The sequence below is a fragment of the Amphiura filiformis genome, chromosome 2, assembly GCF_039555335.1.
Source record: "Amphiura filiformis chromosome 2, Afil_fr2py, whole genome shotgun sequence".
NCBI classification, from domain to species: Eukaryota; Metazoa; Echinodermata; class Ophiuroidea; order Amphilepidida; family Amphiuridae; genus Amphiura; species Amphiura filiformis.
In genome coordinates, this window is record NC_092629.1 from 74950733 (window position 1) to 74966803 (window position 16071).

General features: G+C 37.3%; 1 long non-coding RNA gene across 1 annotated transcript; it reads left to right on the top strand.

Moving 5' to 3' along the window:
• Positions 1–926: 926 nt before the first annotated feature.
• On the top strand, positions 927–7719 carry LOC140137000 (uncharacterized). The gene is made up of 3 exons (XR_011856797.1): positions 927–1050; positions 3715–3885; positions 6680–7719. It is a non-coding gene; the product is annotated as an uncharacterized lncRNA (long non-coding RNA).
• The last annotated feature ends 8352 nt before the right edge of the window (positions 7720–16071 follow it).

Sequence of the window (16071 nt, forward strand, 5' to 3'; positions counted from 1 at the left end):
CAAATTTGGTTAATAATCCTGATTCATGAGGAAAAGTATATTTCGAATTATCTCCAGTTAACTATATATATTTATCTCGAAAACAGAAAACCGGCCTTCATTGATTATCAGTTGAAGAAAGCTTTTGTTGCCGAAATTTCATCACCTTTCGATGCCTCCATGTAGCAATGTTATTATAGCAAATTCAAGTACTACCACCCTTTGTGTGAACTCATCAGTCTTTATACATATACATGCAGATGCACATGCACACTAATTGTTTTAATTTCTGGTTCGACAAAGTATGTCGACAATAAAGTGGTGTTCGGGCTAAGAATACCCGGGTTCAACGCCAAACAAATTGTTTGGCATAGGCCTATGCGTATATTAGGGCAGTCAATTCACGGTGTCCATTGTAGGCTTGGCTTTGGTCTGCTCTTCTTTTTCTCTTGTTGTAGACCCATTGTTTTATTACCTTTGCATATTTTGTTTATTTCGTTTCCTCTTCAATTAGATAGTTAGTTGGCCACCAGCTCTGTGAGCACTTTTGTGGTGTCATAATTGCACATATCTAATTCAACATTTGAACATGTATGTAGGAGTGTTTGGGTCGATGCATATTATGTTCTCGATCTAAATAAGCTTAAGGGAGGTGGAATGGGCGTGGTCCAAGACCCCTCAAAAAAATTTTCCAAAAATTTTTTTTGCCATATTTTGTTTAAGAAAATCATAAGCTATCAGGTCATCCAGATAAAGTTAAAATTTCCTTTTCAAAATGCGAATTTGAGGGGAATTTCATCTCTTTCAATTTAAAACGATTTATGGCAGCGTTGACTTGCTATACATGCCGTAACCAGTTTGGTTTACGACTGGTGGGAGACTAATCAACGAATCAGCTGATCAGCTGGATTGGTATATATATTATATGTACACACATGGCACATGCGAAGAAGAATTCCAGTCATCTTATTCTTTCTAGTGAATAATTCATCCACTAATATTACTTTTACTGATATCCTGGCATGCCTGGAGAAAGAAAGAGGCGTCGTTAGCAGCTATCACCTATATTAAGTAAGTACTTCAGTCTAAAAATATGTGTGACGTGTGTTTAGTAACTTATCTCGGTTCACAACATGAACATGGGTAAGCTTAAAGTAAACATGATAAAGATATTTAGCATTCTCTCGGTCGGGGCTGTTCCCGGGCATGCCGGGGACTGTTCTATCTATTGCACTATACCTACTTCTGACGTAGGGGCTGTGCAATAATTATGAGCCCAGGGGGTTGCGGGGTGGGGGTGGGTGCGATGTAAAATTGCCACCCCCCACCTGGAAAAAAGTCCACTTGTACAAAATAAGCACCCCCTAATGCCCTATAAAAATTCCTGGCGGTAAAATGGGGGTGCCAAGAAATTTTATCGAGCCGAAAGGGGTGGGGCAAGCAATTTTGGCAAGCCGAGCCGAGGGGGGGAGCAAGTGATTTTGGCACACATGGGTGCCTTGCTCCAAGTTGCTCGAGAAGAGATAGCCAAGAATTTGTTCACCGATAGCTTCACATTCTATAGGTATGCCAGGCAAACACATTTGCTAGTCAGCCAAATTCGCCGACAATGTCAATGCATTTTTACATAGAAATTTAAAACTTGTGCCCGAAGAAAGAAACCTACATAAATATGTTTTCTATACTTCACTTGACCCAAATATATGATTTTTTATGGTGATAAGTCACTCGCACATGGAATTTTAGAGGATTTTGATAGCAGTTCCATTAAAAAAGCTGCTATCATAATGAGACTAAGATCTAGAAACACCCCGAAATGCCGTTTTGGGGAATTTTGATAGCTGAATCTTTTTGACATTGTTTGATGAAAGTCAATCTTTGACAAGATGTAACTTTGCTACGGAAAGTGCTATGAAAAAAAGGTTTTCAGTTTTGGCTTTGTTTACTCAAGGGCTTTAATTTGATATATAAAATGATGCAGGTTGATGGCAAATTTGAATTCACCTAGCATACCTACATTCTAGAGACCATTGCATTCAAAATCTAGTCGGATTTGCTGAAGCATGACACGTACCGTGTAAAGCAATGGAAGTTCAGAAGTAAAATAGTAAATTACACAGCTGATCACGACAGACGATCGCATCAAAAATGTTGCTAAAATTAAACTTTAGCAAAATTTTAGACTGTTCAAAATAGGCAAATCTTGCTCAAAAGATACCGTACTGTAGTTGACTCATCAAAATAACTTTCATCCAAATTTCAACATTTAAACAGAATAAATATAACAAAAGATTGCACCGCTGTCCCACCGAAAAACATTTTAGCAATGCACTCTAGCATCGAATGCGTTACAACTATCGTGTGCAAAAAAAAATTGAAATTTGAAGCTAGAGTTATCAAGTAAGGGGCGCCTTTTAAATAAAACACTCTAAAATGGCTTTATAAAGGAAAACAGTTACGGAAACACTTTGCCAATTTCCTGCTCGCTGCGTTCACAACAAGTATCATGTAGATTAGGCTTCCTCAAATATGTTGAAGTGCCACATGAAATAAAAGAAAACAGCAAAGTGCCACTCAATGGCTGCTTTAGCACCTGGGGTGGGGGAGCCAGAGGGGTGTCCCCCCTGTGAAGCTATCGATTTAAAAAAATTTGAGGTGCAAATGACGCCATTTGGTGCAATATTTTGTACTATTTTAGCCGTTGGTAGAGGACATAAAAAAGGGCAGAATGGCAGTCAGGAAGGGCATATTTTACCTGTATCAAATTTTGTGTCAATAAAATACATCATATAAAAAATTCGATATATACATCATGCATTATCTATAGTATATTCCTTTGCTAAATCGTAAATAAAAACTTGAAATGTAGAATATTGGAGATATTCCTGCTGGATGAAGTTTGATCAAGGCATTTTATTTTATTTTTATTTTTTATCCATTCTGAGGGATAAATCACAAATAGTACCACAAATAGTCTTGGAAGCTACAATCAAGGAATTTAATAGTTGGTACACCTTGACAATATGTTGGAACTCTTCATTGCCGCTCTGAGAGTTAAGTGAAATTAGTATAACTATGTTTGATGAGAAGTACATACCTTCTCCTTTCCTCTTCCCTCCCCCATTCCCCCTCAATCAATGTTGGGGAGACTGGAGAGCCCAATGGAAAAAGTGCTTTCATCAACATTGAACTGGGGAGAGGGGTGGCGATTTACATTTAGTATGCCTGAGTGTACCAACATTAATTTCTTTTGATTGTAGGGCTTAGGCAGCCAGCAAATGTTACACACCCAAATTTGTACACGTCCAGTTTTTGCCCACATGGCCTATACTTTGTACACAAATGTTTAAATTTACACACCCAGTTTTTTCAATTTACACACCCAAACCTTCAAATCTTGCCTAAGACCCTGCAAAGTGATCCATGGATGTTCTTTAATAAAATTATTTTTATGTGCAAATGCCCCTGCCCCTAGTAGTGCCACCACTGTTTAGAACTGAGGTATACTTTTATTTAGACATTTGATGAATTTAGTTGTACAGCTGTCTTTCAAAAGTTTCTTTAAGGGTGGTTATTAGGAGTAGGGAACTAATTATGGTGAATACAGTACCTGTAGGCTACTTGTGTGACGTTGACAGCTAAATAAATTTGAGCCAATTTTGTAACTTTCATTCAATCTCCATGAACTTTGCCAGTAAGTGTTATAATTATACTGAACTGTTTTACTACTTCCAGATGGTGGAGCTTACTCCAGGCATGGCAGTGTTTGTGTTTCCAAGTACACTGGATATGGAGAAGACATTTGCAAAACTGTGTGGAAGATTGATGGATGATTTTTACAGTGGGGCAGAACAGGATTAGATGTGATCAAACAAGACCATGAATGACACACACCAGCCATTGTTGGTAAGAACAGCTATTCCCGTATATATGTTTCTTTTCATGTTGCCTGGTGTAGCTAGGGGGTTGTGCGCCAAGGGCAAGGATACAAAATGGATGTGCCCCAAAGCTGTGAAAGTACCAACTTGTCAAAATTATCACTTGGTCATTTTGTGAAATGCAGTTATACAAATATCTAGAAACAAAATCAGTGGCTCCAGAATAGGGTACATCTCGTGCCCCCCATCACCTCATGTCACACAAATTTCTTGTCCCCATTGCAAATTTAAAATTATTCCAAAGTCGTTTTGGGGGTCAATAGCCATACCATATGCATAAGGCAGCTATTTTATTCATGCATTGTGTACATTACAAATGACTGCTGTACTAGTAACTTAGTCCTTACTACTATCAATGAATAAAAGATGATCAAAATAACAGTCTTACTCAAAAAATAACAAGGCCAAGTTTATGTAAACAAAATTGGCTGCCATTTGCTGTCTTTACTGTGTAATTGTGAATACATAACGTTACTGTTTTTGTGCCAACTTTGACCTGTTAGGCTGATACTACTACAGAAGAGTGATCGCACATTTGCACATTTATAGACCTTGCTCAATTTGATGAGACAGCAGTCACAGCACCCAATATGTTAAAAGAATGGAGGCTGAGGTTCTTCAAATCTTCAGATGGGAGTTCTCAGCAGAGGTGGTTTATATCGTGAAGTTGTGGATAGGTAGTGGTGAGCAAACTCAAAAGTTTAAAATTCTAGAGCATTGTAGATGCTAGGCCAGATGAAAGACAAAGTATGAAGCAGAATGACGTAAATAATCATGACACATATATGCCTTATTGGAACTGGATTTGGGAAACCCTCATCAGTGTCTACAGAAATGACTCCATCTGCAGCCCTTGCTGATCTAGCTGTGCAATGTGCATGATCCTTGGATCACACTTCATATTCCAGAGATAAACAATATGGTCCTGATTTCCTTTCCCCAGAATGTTGAGACTCTGAAGCATACATGTACCAAAGCATCACTCAATGACATTAATGCCCTCAATATCAATGAGCGTTGAGCATGGAGTAAAACCCAGCTCTGATTTCCTGCGAGTGCCAATCGAAGATATCCAATCTCAAGATTTGAAGAACCTCAGCCCTCTGGCTAGCCCTCTAAGTTTCCTCCCTCATGACCAGCACTTGAATCCTATCACAACTTTTGGGCTTGGCAAGTCCATGATCAGGGATGTAGCTACAGTGGGCGGTGGTGGGCGGTAGAGCCCACCAATCGGTTTTGGAGCCTATCACTCTGCTCCAATTTTAGCATTGGAGCCCACTACTCAGAGGCCAAAATTGCAGCATTTTATTGAATTAGTTAAGAATTTGGTCTATTTTGGCAAACAATTTCCACCTGGGAACCAAGGGAGAACAATGCCAGTGCATTGATTGGTCACCCCAGGTTAAATAAGAAATAAATAAATAAATAAATAAATAAATAAATAAATATGCAAGATTTTCATCAAATGCCACCCAGCACTAAAAATATCCTAGCTACAACCCTGTCCATGATATGACCATCACAGACTGAGGCTGCTTATAATCATGTGTTTTAAGTTTAACAATCAAACTCGGGTTGTGCCTGCGAGCTCGTATGGGGAGACAAGGCTGTTTGGCGGTTCGTAGACTGAGCCCAAGTTCAATTTTTCAGCATACGCACGGTCATTAATAGCTGTAATCTGTGGCCCTCACTGACTTCATGAGCCCAAAAATAGTTCAAGCAGGGAGGAAATCTTAGAAGGCCTTGAACAAGGCTACCCTCGAGCTCATCAGGCCTGTGTGTGTTGTCTCATCAAATTGAGCAAGGTCTAGATGTAAGTGTGTGATCTCAAGTCTGTAGTATTATCTGCCTAACAGGTCAAAGTTTATAGCACAAATAGGAAAGTTATGAATATTTTAGCAATTTCACAATTACACAGTAAAGACAGCACAAGGCAGCCATTTGTGTTTACATAAACTTGGTCTTTGTAGATAGCTCCCTTATGTTTAATTTTGAGACAAGTATGCTTTTTTAACATCTTTATTCATTAATAGTCCTAACTGCATGAACTAAAATGCATAAGGCAGCAATAATTTCTAACATTAACATTAGGGTATGGTCATTGACCAACAATTTCAGCATCACGGAGGCCCCTATTATGATTTTGGAATAATTTTAAATTTGGTATGCAGTAATATATTGACCAATGGCATGTTTTGAGACTAGGGACAAGAAATTTGCTTGACAAGAGGGGCATGAGATGCACCTTACTCCAGAACCAGGGAAAGGTTGGGACTGGGGGTGGCATCCAGCATACAAAATATGGCCGGTCAGTCGGCCATTGGCATGTAACTTTTTGGCCTGGCCGGAAATTTTCTGACTGGCATCTAGTTGGCTGGCCGGTAACTTTTTTAAAAGGTCAAGCCTGGCTGGCCTGTAACTTTTTGAGGCATATTTCGAACACTGGTGGCACCCCCAATATACGCCACAGTATCGTTGTGATGAAAATGAGATTTTAATATGAAAATTTTAATGTACACAAAATCATATAGATCTACATCATGGTTTGTATTTACACAGTGCACTCAAACTAGCAATTTTGAGTTAAGATGTTATGTCCCTGAGCCCTTGATTTCTTGTTTATTAGGAGAAGGGAACTAATTATGGTGACAATTAATTGAAGATAATATATACAATGATTTGGTACATTGTAATAGTGTTTTAGGAATGAGAACATTTCAACAGAGATATGTCAATAATAATCGTATTTTTTCTATCCACAGCATACACACTTGCTTCACAACTTGATGTGGATACTGTTACAGAAGCCAAGCGAGCATCTTAAAAATAAGGAATACATTTACCATGTTTACAGGGGTTGTTATCCCACAATAAGAAGATCCAGAAGACATTAATGTGTGCATCATTGTGAACCTTGGAACTCAGTACCCTCCTCAAGCCACGTCAAGCTTCACTATTTTCTTCTTCTTCTTGGATACCGCTTTACGATGATTAAGTTTAGACTTATCAAAATGAACTTCTGGGTGAAGCTTGAACTAATAAAAGCATTCGTATGATTAAGGTTAAACTTGGCTTTCGCTTTCAGGCATTATTATCGTGAACCGATGCATGGTGACAAATTGAACGCATAAATGGTGAGACATTGCAAATCCTTTTGGATGCATGGTGAAATTTGGCCCAACAGAACACTTTATATAGTGAAAGTTGACTTCAAATTTGTGAGCAAAAAGTAAGCTGATCGAGGTGAAGCTTGACCTCCAATATCAGTTAAGGTGAACAAGGATGAATGCTTCAGGTTGGCTCAAAAGTGCTGAATGACCTTTGCATAAAAGACAAATTTTTTGTGCATTTAGGGGCTGTCATTTTCTTCAGAATGGGGTCATGAATATACTAGGGGTCATACAAATTGTATACCAAAAATAGTGAGGGTCATAATTTTTTACACCAAAAAGGAGGTTATAATTACTACAGTTTCCTTCAAAGAAGAATGGCACTTGTTTACATTTTGAGAGTGGGCACAGTGTAAACACGGTAGTAGGGTTCTGATCAGTGGCGTAACTAGGTTTGGTAGCGCCTGGGGCAAGAAAAAAAATTTGCGCCCCTACACCCCCCAGAATATCTTAGACGTGGGAAATTTTTTAAACATTTGCGCGCGGGACGCGCAAAATTTTCGACAAATAAGGCCTACCACTAATTAATATTGGTTACTAGAAGTTGAATATCGGTCTTAAAATGTTCTTTCAATTGATTTTGTGCTGAAAATTTTGACTTTCATCGCTTGGAGGGGCGCGGAATCGATGCTGAGTTGATCAATTTGGTGCCCCCTTAAGGGTAGCGCCGGGGCACGTTGCCCCCTCTGCCCCCGGTAGTTACGGCACTGGTTCTGATTGGCTGATTCAATCGTCTGACAAACATAACTACAGACGTGATAATTTGATTGGCCGATTACACGCCTTAGACATTGGTCTGCACAAACAAAGCTCCTTGTATATGTCGCTCATTAACAGAATAACAGGGCATTCGCGTCAATCTGAGCAAGGGCTGCCGTTCTTCTCTGAAAACGAGTGAAAGGGCGTGTGACTTTAAAAAAATGTGGGTGCCGTACGAGCACATTTACACTTTCCATCACAAATTTTACAATCTTTAGTTACAATGACAAAATAATGTTTCTGTACTGTGCACACCTTTCCATCAAACACACATTTCTTAACTTTTTTGGAAATTTGTCTCTGGTATGCGTACAAAAGGGCGGTCATCAAAATATTCCGCCAAAGATAGGGGGTCACAAAATTTTCAGCCCACGATGGAAGGGGTTCATAAAAATCGACTCTGCTCACTGACATATTCATGACCCCTCACCTTTGTTTCATAACCACTAAGGCCAAATAAAAAAATAAACATGTTTCACATCCCCTCCCGCTTCCTTTTTTGAGGTTTCTTCAATTATATTTTTATTTTTTGAAATTCAGTTACAACTTTTCAAAAAATATGTCTAGGAAGTAGAGATGCTTTCTATAGTCTAAAGGTTTTGTGATAGTTAGAGGGGCCTATCTCTCAGAACAACAAAAAAAAAGAGGCCTCCTCCTTTTTCCAGGCATTATTGTATACGCTAAAACAGCTCTAATTATGGGTATTTACACTGATTTTGCGATAAAAAATACAAAATAAAAAGGCCCCTCTTCCTCCTTTTTTTCAAAAACCCGGACGTGAAATATGTTTATTTTTTTACTTGGCCTAAGGTGTAGGACATTTTTTTGTTTTAGCTATAGCCCCTACTCCAGACGTATTTTTAATTGGACTTGCTCAAGTGGCATTTTCTATTTTATTACACAATTTGTTGCCATTTTTTATGAACTTGTAAGTTCTTAAAATAGCCTAAAATGAGGCTATAGCATCCATAATTAACAGCCTTCTCTAATATTAATCTCCATAGACTTTACATGTAAAATGAAAAGGTCCATAAAAAAAGAACGGTAACAAATTGTGTACTAAAATTTGCACAAAATGCTAATTGAGCAAGCACAAATGCAATGCACTAGTTTTCGTGAGGGGGCTATATGAAATATTTTTTATGTATTGTATATATATGGTCTTTTTAAAAATAAAATGTCCATCTGAAACATAGGTGCCCTCCCTGCCCGAAGAAAATAACAGCCCCTCAGCAGCCACATATCCTGGCTATATGCACCTGGTCAACTTTACAAGCAAAAGTTGATGGTAAACTTTTTTGTTACACCCTGTATATCCCTTTTCTGTATCTTTTGTGTAGTTATGTCAATGCTATTGTTGATAGTAAAGTAATTGTGTATTTTTGTATCACACAGAGCATACTGCATATATAGTGTAGCACACTGAGCAAAGTGCATGCTGCTCTCTGCATGTATCATATTAAAAAGGGCATTTTGTTTGTATTGCATGGTTTGCATTAACCAATTTTTAGGAGCTTCAAAACATGCATTCATAATGATAGTCAGAAATAAGTGAACTATTTTGCATCTGACGATCATGTCAATCCTCACCACGGCCTGTGATATGTTTAACTTTAAAAGCACACAATCAGAGACAATGGCCAATGATGTCTGAACTTTAGGAAGGAAAAGGGCAACTTTTCTAGGAATTGTTTTCTAGCATTAGTTTCCTATTACTAAGACCTAACTTTTTAGAGAGTTTGTATGTTTAAAGGTAAAAAACTAACCATAGGGCATGCTGTTTCCCGATGGGTTAGAAATTTCAAAAAAAAAGAAAAAATGTATACAAACAAACTGTTTCTGAGTTTGATTGACAGGTGAACTAGGCCTACATTGTAGTATCTTTAAAGGAAGTCTCTGGCAATCACAACATTATGCCTTATATGTAAAAAAATAACTATCAAGCACGAATCACATGGTTTTATTTAAAACAAACTCATCGTGACTATAAAAGCGATTAAAAACACCGTCTCTCAACGGGCGACATTCAAAATTCCTGGGCGCTGAAATTGTCGAGTGTAATGACAATTGAGTACTGGTACAAATAACCATTATGTCATTGCACTTAGACAGATTCAGCGCAGGAATTTTGAATATCGCGTGTTGAGAGCCGATCGACTGTTTTTATTCGTTTTTATAGTCAATATGAGTTTGTTTTAAATAAACCATGCGATTCATGCTTCATAATTATTTTTCTAACATAAAAGGCACAATGCTATGATTGCCGGAGACTCTGATTTTATGCATCATTTTGTGCATATTGGCATATGTGAAATTTATTAAGTTATTTTTTTTGTTAATAAGGCCGATATCAAAAAAATTAAAAAAACTGTTTCTAGAATGTCGTCTCAAGATAAAAAAAAGTATTTTTGTGTTATGATGTAGCAACAAAGGAATATTCTGTCCCAAGAGGTATAGGCAGTAGTATTAACTTCAAGATCATTCATCCATGGTAGAAATATCATGCGATGAAATTTGACCAGCCTCCTTTAATGTTACTTACACCTAAACCTTGATGTACATTATAAATTGAAGGCTTTAAGGTGGTATGGTACTACGCCCCTTGATAAATTTTGTGACTAATTTTGCATTTTTCTTAAAAAATTACTACACTCTGGTAACAAAAGTTATGTATAATACTTCACTGACATTTCAGTGATTGAAGACAAGTGGTTCATTATATAAAGAAATGAGGTACATTCTAGCGGTACCTCTTTTCTTATCATCAATAACATACCGCTTGTCTTGAGTCACTTAAATTACAGTTTCATAACGGGAGTCCGTCGCCCTATAATATACATAACTTTTAATTGTTACCAATGTGTTATTACTTATAGAGAAAAATGCAAAAATAATCGCAAATTTATCAAGGGGTGTAGTACCACCTACACTGCAAATGTTCCCGAACACATGACGCTTCTCAGACGCGTCCGAGGTGTTCATAATTGTCTCTTTAGAACACTAGTATATTTGAAAATATGATAAGCCTTGCACATTAGTGTTCTTTTAGTATAATGTAGAACACATAGTATTGATCAGACGGGTCACAAGTGTTCTGAATGCTTATTTTGAATACTGGTGTTCAAAATGGAACGCATGAGCAGATAGAGGCGTTGGAGAGCTGCGACGTGTCAGCGAGAAATACACGGTGCTCCTTTGAAGGAGGGATATAAGTAACAACAACAACAACAATGGCGATACAACGTGGTGGAAACGCTCCCGGGAAACGCTATTCTAAACTGTCTTTTTCAAGGCAAATGGGATGATAGTGATAGTAAATTCGAAGGATTTAGAGAAGAATGAAATTCAGGGCAACTTTGGGAGTGACTCGGAGCCCGTATATCTGTTGACAGCGATGAACAAGCATCGGAGAGACACAAGAGGGTGACTATGGCCGAGCGATTAATGCGTTGCGCTGTCAGCCGGGAGAAACGATCGGCGAGGGTTCGAGCCTTGGGCTTGCCTTTAAGTGGAATTATTCGGAACACCGCCATTATCTTGTTTATACTACCATGCATTTGTTTATTGTCGAGTAATGAGATTTTGAAAATGTATAATAAAGGTTGAACACCAGCATTCTGAAAATCAATGTTTGAACACGTGTCATGTGTTAAAAAACCGTTACATTTCTTTCATGTGTCCGAGGTGTTCATAGATAGTAATTTTGAACACCAGAGTTTAAAGGATTAGAACATGTTACACTAGTGTTCTGAGGTAATAACACTTGTGTTCTCTACATTAACACTAGTGTTCTCTAAATAAGTTGAACACGTGTCATGTGTTAAAAAACCGTTACATTAATGAACGCGTTCCATGTGTTCTGGCCAATTTACAGTGTAGGTTTTGCCCGTAATGGGCATTTTTCAGTTGTTTGTTTCTTTGTGAAAAGGCAAAACTCTAATCATTCATAATTTTTAAGTGCAAGTATTGTATTCAACCAAATAGCTCTTTGGGTGCTTACACAAGACAAGCGGTTTGATACTTGTGATAGAAAATGAGGTACATGTACCGCTAGGATGTACCTCATTTCCTATCATATTTACTGAACCGCTTGTCTTGATTCACTGAAATTTCAGTATAGTAATTGGATTCCTTGCCCCAATAATATACATAACTTTTGTTACCAGTATATGTTATTAATTTTTGAGAAAAATGCATAAAAAAAAAAAATTTACCACAGAGGTGTAGTACCCCCTTAAATGGGTTATGATCAAGTTTGAAAGTTCAATGACCTTTTCCCACTGAATGCAAGGTGTTGTTGAAATGGCTCCATAGCCTAGATTAATAGTGCTATTTCTCAGCCAAATATGGCAACTTGTAGTGCATATGAACTGAAATCATTGGATTTTGAAATGTTTGCAAGCTCCGAGACATAGCATTTTTTTGGAAAATGGCATCAAGGGTGTATTAAATTCATATTGTTTCGATATCTACGCTCGGCCCCCCAACTCAACACAAAAGTTGACAACCATGAGAGTTACCAAATTGCGTGGAAAAGGGGTTATTTTTTTACCAGTAGCAAGGACCTTGAAATTGGCAAAATTTCGTGAAATTTGACAGTGAAATTAGCATAATAGGGTATTTAATTTGCACTGTCCGCGATATTTTGATAAAAAGTAATTGAGAAAATCCAGAAATTTTATGTCAATATTTAGTGTCATTGATAAGGGGTGTTTGAAATTCTAATCATTGAAAGCGGATGTTTGAAATTCTAGTCATTTAAAACAGAAAAAAAGGGGTGGTTTTTGGCCATATTTCGTCCTCGATTTTGCATGAAAAAGGGGTAATTTGATGAAAAATCATTGCAAAAGGGGCTTTTGAAAGATTTGGTAACTCTCATGGTTGTCAACTTTTGTGTTGAGTTGGGGGCCGGGTATCTACGCTAGTCCTGTGGTGAGTCTGTTGACATGATAAAACAATATAAAAACTTGATCTCGAATTCGAAGCGATTAACTGAAACACTCCCGGCGAAGCAATTCAACAAATGGGGTTGCTTTATAGTTACATGTATATATTTAGTAAGTTGTTATTCGGCACTCTGTCATGTTATAACAGTATGATATACTAGTAATACAATACAAGTGGCAAATGATGTCAGTAATTTATATTCAACAAACACATTTATTACAAATGGAGATAACTTTATTTAGCAAATAAAAGATATTAATGATTAAGTACAAACTTGTGATAAAGTGTGTTTTTCATTGTTATTATTCAAACACATTGTTATACACCAAATGGGCTATTCCAGTTGAAATCCATACACCCCTATGGAATACATGACCTTAATCTTTGACACAGGTGATGTAGATTTCAAGTGGAGTCACCCATTCAGGTAACCACAATTGAAATTCACACTCCCTGGGAGATTAAGGTCATATCTTCATATTGGGCTATTCCAGTTACAATCCTTCCACAGGGGGGAGTATGTTTTTCAAATGTAATTGGTCAGGGTTAATTATTTTGAAACCCATACACCCCCTGCATTATGGCTTTACCTATAGACCACTTGACATCAACGTTTATCAACAAAGGCGAGGGATTGGTCTTTCGATTTGCTCGAACGAACCGCTTCACAGTTCAATGGCTTTCTTGTACCATATGAAATGTGGTGGGAGATTTAAAATACACACGCCCTGAGCAAACTACGATGCGCACGCACAATGCAGGGCAAAGAACAATGGAAAGTGCCATAATGCGTGCGCATACTGCCGGGTAATGACGTCACATGTCAAGTGGTCTATATCTTCCACAGATGGAGTGAGTATTTCAAATGGAAGTTACCCAACTGTCTATTCTATTCGAAAACTCATACTCCATCTGTGGAAGACTTTGGCTAAATCTTCCACAGGGTAGTGTGGATTTCAACTGGAATAGCCCAATGACCAAGTGGATGATGGGAATATTGGCTGCTCATGATAGAAAGTGTGCAAATTATTACCCCAAGGTGATCTGGACAGGATATGTCTACTATTTTCCAAGACTGAAGGTAGAAGGAAAATAGTAGGCCTACATTCTTGAGTCACTGAGGGGATAGTGGAATTCAGCATTCCCTGAATACAGATCAGTCAAGAAGACGATATCAAGGTTACGATGTTGGTAAGGGGCGCACCATTAGATTTCCAGGGGGCATGGGAGTTTTTGAAGAAAAAAACTTCGCCCACTAGTGAGACGAAAAAAAAAAACTTCACCCGCTAGTGAGACGAAAAAAAAACCAATTTTGCCTCACTGATGAGTAAAAAAAAAATTCCCCCAACCAACTTTGTATAAAAGTATACATAAAAATTGAAAAAAAAAAATATCTAGCCTTTGGAGGCGAAAAAAAAATGAAACTACACAAATGAAAACCCATGATTCCTTTATTATTATATTATAGGTCATACACACATGTAGCTGGTTTTAATAGCAAAACAAAAATCTACCAGAACTTTTCTTTCTGAAAAAATGCTTTTTGGGAGGCCTATCCATGTATGTGAACCACAGACATTGGTTAGAGATCAGTGGGGTAATCTCCCGGGTAATGTACTATCCAGCGCCATAAAAATTTGAAAATATCTAGGACCCATTTTTTTTATTTTTTTGAATTCAAGTTTTTAAATATTAATAATTTAAAACAAAATTTTGGCCCAAGAATTTTTTGTTACGATGTAGGCCTACGAAAAAGAAGTGGGCCAAAAACTGTTATTTTTGGGATTTTGGGCGAAAAATGGCATTTTGGCCCACATTTGACCTCACAGATGAACTTATCAAGTCTTTGCCATTCTAAATATGTATACTTTTATATACTTTAGACCAACAATTTAGAGGCCCGAAAGTTTCCTTAATTCCAGGTTTCAGACCAATCTTAAGGGTATTACACCCCTGCCCAATTTTGTGCCTATTTTTGCATTTTTTTCTTACAAATTATAGTGCATTGGTGACAAGTAAGATATGTATATTATAGGGGCAAGGACTACAACTACTGCACTGAAAATTCAGCAACTCAAGGAAAATAGTTATTGATTTATTGATCAAATATTGGTTTTCCCTCATTTTTGACTGTAAATCCACAACTGTTGTCGGTGCTGAAATAAAATTTCCAGTGCATTAGTTGTAGTCCTTGCCCCTATAATATACATATCTTACTTGTCCCCAATGCGCTATAATTTTTTGCGAAAAATGCAAAAATAGGCAATAAAATTTGGCAGGTGAAGTACCCCTAAAGTTGGACGTTTGAAATTGTAAGTGCAAAGTGTAATGTGTACAAAATCTTGAAAACGTACATGTTCATTTAAAAATGATTTGATATACCTGAGAATTATTTTCATCTTGTAGCGATAGACAACAAAAATATACCCTTCAAATATGAGAATGAAGTTCAATGAACCATGTTATATAGCCATGGGGGGGCAGGTGGGGGCACGAGTCAGTGGTAATAAGAAGTATTTACTAGGGAAAAAATGGAGGAGAAAATATTTGGTCCACCCTCTCACTTTGGTCAACAATTAAGTGAAATTGAGACACATCTTTAAAAAAAAAACCTCTGGGCAATGTGTTCCCAGCAAACACAAAAATGTTCTTAAAACGTTTATAACTAAGGTAACACTATTATATAGATTTTTTTTTCTAATTTAAAAGTCCATGCTCTCCTGATTACAAAACTGAAATTTTGATTTTAATCGGACATTCGGTTCTCAAGATATGGTCTGTCAAAATGGTACAAAACCAACAAATTGGCAACAACTTTCTTTTTTTTTTTTTTTTTGGCATGAAGTGTTGTCAGGTAATTTTTTCATTATATATGCATGAATTATGCAAAGTAAAGTTTTCAGATACAATTATAAGAGGTATGGTAGTACTGAAACTTGGTACATGGGCTATACACATAAAATGCAACAAACCTATGGATGTATTTGGCAAATTTCCATAATTTGCATAAAAATAATTAGGACCCTAATCAACTTTTCTAATTAGTGGCCCTAATTGATTATGCAAATTGAAATTTGTCAAATGCAACTGTAATTTTGTAGCACCTTGTGCGTACTACCCATGTAACATGCCTCAGTACCTGCGGAATACTACCCTTTTACATGTTTTTATTATTGCGATGGATGGTGTACATGCCCCTGCAGGCCACAATGGGGTATATGTAGGCTCTTTATTATTATTATAAGTGATCACTATTGCCCAGGCGAGGACAAATTACT